The following is a 4,439-nucleotide window of genomic DNA, read 5'->3' on the forward strand; positions in this document are numbered from 1 at the left end:
GCGGGTTTGAGCCCAAAGCCCTTGCTTACCGCAAAGAGTATTTCTGGGGAGAAAAAAATGGGGAAAGACGGCTTCTGTTTACTCTTGCTTTTGAGGTCAGCTAGGCTGGCCATGTCGATGACATTCTGGGTCGTGGCTTAACTCGCGGTTTGCAAGGTTGAGTTCTTACAGGTCGGCCGGAGTGGGTCTACGCCCAGGTTCTCCCTTTATTTAGCCACATTGGAGGGAATTCTGTAATCCGTAGACCTCTTTACGAACTATTTAAATTAGTTTATATAATGTATAGAAAGCATATTAAAAAGCATCCCGGGGAAGAATTTTTGTCTCTTGTTCACCTATGTAATCGCAAGTGCCCAGAATAGTGTGGCACATAGTAAGCACTCAGTTACTTGTTGAATGAATATGCCTTTGCAAAAAGTCCTGGAGCAGTACCTAACTCCTTTGTCATACTAGGATGCTAATTGCTATTGAAGCAAGCATTCCACAGATGAAGTATGGAAAGGCTTTTAGTCAAAGTTATTTAATGCTGTGGCTTTACTTAAGGCGTGTTAAGTTTATAAATTTAGCCCATGGACTTTTCCCCACTCTGCCCTTTGACTTGCAATCAGAATATACAATGACACTAGGTGGAAGTACCTGATAAGGAACAAACACTGTGATAAGATTCTGGGCTTCCCCTGGGAGAACTGGATGCAAGTGGTCATAAGTCACAAAATTCCAATTTTAAGGTAAGTACTGTGGATGCAATATACAACATGATGACTAAAATCAACAATGCTGTATGGTATATTTGAAAGTTGCTAAGAGAATAAGGCCTAGAAGTTCTCATAACAAACTATATGAGGTAATGGATGTTAATTTACTGTGGTAATCTTTCCAGTATATTTGTATGTCAAGGCACTATGCAGTAAACCTTAAACTGTTGTATGCCAATTAAAAAACTGGAAGAAAAAAAAAGACTAACTGCCTTGATAGATCTGTCTCCTTGACCTGAATTTTACATTCACAACTTGCAGGGAAAGTGCAATTATCTTTGCTTTTAAAATGAGAAATATAAGGAGCTGGGCTTGGATTTAAATGCGGTGTGTATTTTGCTAGGCCACACCTCATTTATGTGAGAAATTTCATATATGTTATGTATGTAGGGGGGTGTATCGTTTTCCTCCTTAAATTTGTTTACACTTATTTCCTTGAAAGCTCTTTGTCTCACCAGTCTTTCATTAGAGTCTGTCCCCATTTAACCCCATCTAATTGCCTTCAGAATGTTTTAGACCAATGTTTAAACAAAGCCTCAGAACATAAATTTAAGAAAGTTTAATCATAAATCACATTGGGAACAGCAATTGGAAGCCACAAGTATCACAGAAATTAACTCAGGATGCTCATAATGTCTACAAATATTGAATATATGCCAGTCATATTGAATATATGCTAATCAATCATGTTTATGATTCTCACAACCTAGTCATGCAATAGGCATAATAATCTTCATATTCCAGGAGAGGAAATTCAGGTTTTGAGATCTTGAGAGACCTACTACCAAGGTAGAGTTTAGCCAGGGCTCCCCCAAAATATTTTCTTACTCTAAACTTTTTGGGCCTCCTTCTTTATCAAACTTCTCCCCAAATCTTAGTTTCACTCTCAAGTAAAAAGAATCAGGTCTATGGCAGTAAATATCTAAGGCGAGCCTGGAATATCTTGCCAAAAAACAAGAAAATACTCTAAGACAGACAGAAGCAGGTTAAAAGGACACAGGACACTGCTTAAATACAGAGACTTCCATTGTACAAACTTAGAAGAGTTTAAATAACAAAACAAATAATGATTAAGGATTATAACATTAGCTGTGTTAAAAATCCATGAGTTCTAGTTATATTCAAAAATAAATGGCAGTGTTTGCAACAACAGGGATAGATCTAGAAGATATTATGCTCAGTAAAATAAACAAGGTGGAGAAAGACAACATATGATTCCACTTATTTATGAAATACAAAAACAGTACAAAACAGAATAAACAAACCAGCAGACTTCACAGACACCGAGAAGTGACTGGTGGTTACCACTGGCAAGGGGTTAGAGTAGGTGGGTGGAAGGGCAAGGGGGATAAAGGGACACAAAAATTCCCAATCATAATATATATATTGGTCACAGGGATAGTAGTACTGTGTGGAGAATAAAGGCAATGATTCTGTAACATCTTCCTATGTTAACAGATAGCAACCACACTAGAGGGGCTGAGGATTTAATAATATTGGTAACTGTTGAACCATTGATATATATTTGAAACCAATACAAGATTGTACACCAATGATACTTCAATAAAAAATTTTTTAATCTAAAAAAATAAATATACAGCAGTAGAGAGGAAGTTTTCTTTACAAAAGAATGCCAGATAATAGAATAAAAGACTGGGGGGAAATCACCATTCTGCAGCTACCAATGTAACAACTGATTCAGGAAGAGATCATCTATGAATGCTAAAACCAGTGGAGAAAGCTTGTTGGGTATCTAGATTGTCACAGAGTTTCTAAGTATCATTCCACAGATTATGGATAAAGCACAAAAGGATAAAGGAAACCAATGGAGAAATGTGATCCACTTTAACAAAGTAGTCAAACATCATCACCCAAAATGAGATAATCTGACATTATTTGTGCCTTGTGGTTGTGATGTAAACAACATCACCCATAGAGTATTCCTTACATAAATATTTATTCTGAATCTAAAGAATTATGAGGAAGAGAAATCAGTATATCCAAAAAATGATACAATCTACAAAACAACCGGCCTGAATTTTTCAAAAATATCAGTCTCCTGAAAGATGGATCAAAAAAGATCAGAGAACCATTCTAAATTAAAGGAAACTAAGGAGACATGTGACTAATAGCTTGTGTGTGTGATCCTCACTTGGATCTTGAATCAGAAAAAGAAAATTACCAAGGATATTATTATGACAGAAAAATTTGAATATGAATTATATACTAAATAGTATTGTTGTATCAACATTATATTTCTTGGATGTGATAATAGTGTACTGGTCACAGAGGAGAAAGTCCTTATTCTTAGCATATATTGTGAAATATTTAGGGGTGCAGTATCATTATGCCTATAACCAACTCCACTGGTTCAAGAAAAATAGAGGGTTCTATAGAGAGAGAGAGGGAGCATGAGAAATTAAGCAAATGTGGCAAAATGTTAACATTTGATGAAGTTAAGTGAGATGTTGATTGTACTACTCTCTCAACTTTACTCTGAAAATTTTCAGGGTAAAAATTTGGGAGAATAACCAGAGTAGTTTTCCACCACAGAAGTCTGTTTTACTCACAGGGCCAGCTGTGGCTCTTTAACTTTGTTACCAAGTCCAAGCTGTAGAAGCATCCCCTACTTAAGACTTTTGGTTCTGGGTGGACGGAGAGGAGAGCAAGGACTCCTCAGTACACTGGCTCTTAAAAGCTTCTGCTTAGACTCTCCTAGTTCTCGGGCTCACTGCAAGTCCTGCAGCCAAGCCCAACAGCAGTCAGGCGGGAGGTTGTGCCTCTTAGGGAGCCAGTGAATGAGGTTGTGGAATTCTACTCCAAGGAAAAAAGCAAACCACTGAATCTAGAATCGAATAGCTGGGTTATTCTCCCAAGATGATGAGAAGAGCTGCAACTCAAGCTCAAGTTGATCTCCAAAGCTTATGCTTTCTTTTTTCTCAGATTTGTGGGGTTTTTTCAACCAAATATTTGATTTTCCAATTATTATAAGTCCCCTTGCTTGGGAAACCTAAAAATACATGTATTATATACTGTGAAAGATTTCCCTCCCATCTTTTGTCCCCATTCACAAGTTTTTACCAAAAACTCCCATAGGAGTCCACTGTTATTAATTTCTTACATATCTGGAGAGTTCTTTGTACCGTTATCAGCTAACCCAAATATATATCTTTATTTTCCCACCTTTCTGACCCAAAATGCAACATACCAAACACATAGGTTTTTGCCTTACAAAGCTGTTCTTTTCAATAAGTTTGTGTTAGCCTGGTTCCCCTGAGGAACAGACTGTGATGAGACAGATGTCAGTAAGCAAGGATTTTATAGGGGAAATACCGGGAGAGGTAAAGGGAAGGAGCCTGTGAAGGCTGACCCCATGCAAACTGGGTAGGGAAGGAAGGTAGAGTGGAGACATTCTCGACTGCCTGTTCAGGCTAAGGAAGATTCCTTAAAGCCATGAGATTGCAGGGGCTGTGGGGACGGTCCTTGAACCAAAGTCCACTGTCAGGGGGGTCCCAGTCTCGCAGGAGTGGGCTGCCCCAGTGTCCTTCCAGTACTCAGTCTGGGCTGGCAGTAGCCCTGGGGAGCTGGAGGTATAGCAAACGTGGCAGGGGATTCCAGAGCTCGCAGCTGGGGCTCTGTCAGTGACACTGCCTGACTGGAGGTCTGAGAAACCCATAAAATAAG

This window comes from Manis javanica, chromosome 3 (assembly GCF_040802235.1).
Source record: "Manis javanica isolate MJ-LG chromosome 3, MJ_LKY, whole genome shotgun sequence".
In the NCBI taxonomy this organism is placed as follows: Eukaryota; Metazoa; Chordata; class Mammalia; order Pholidota; family Manidae; genus Manis; species Manis javanica.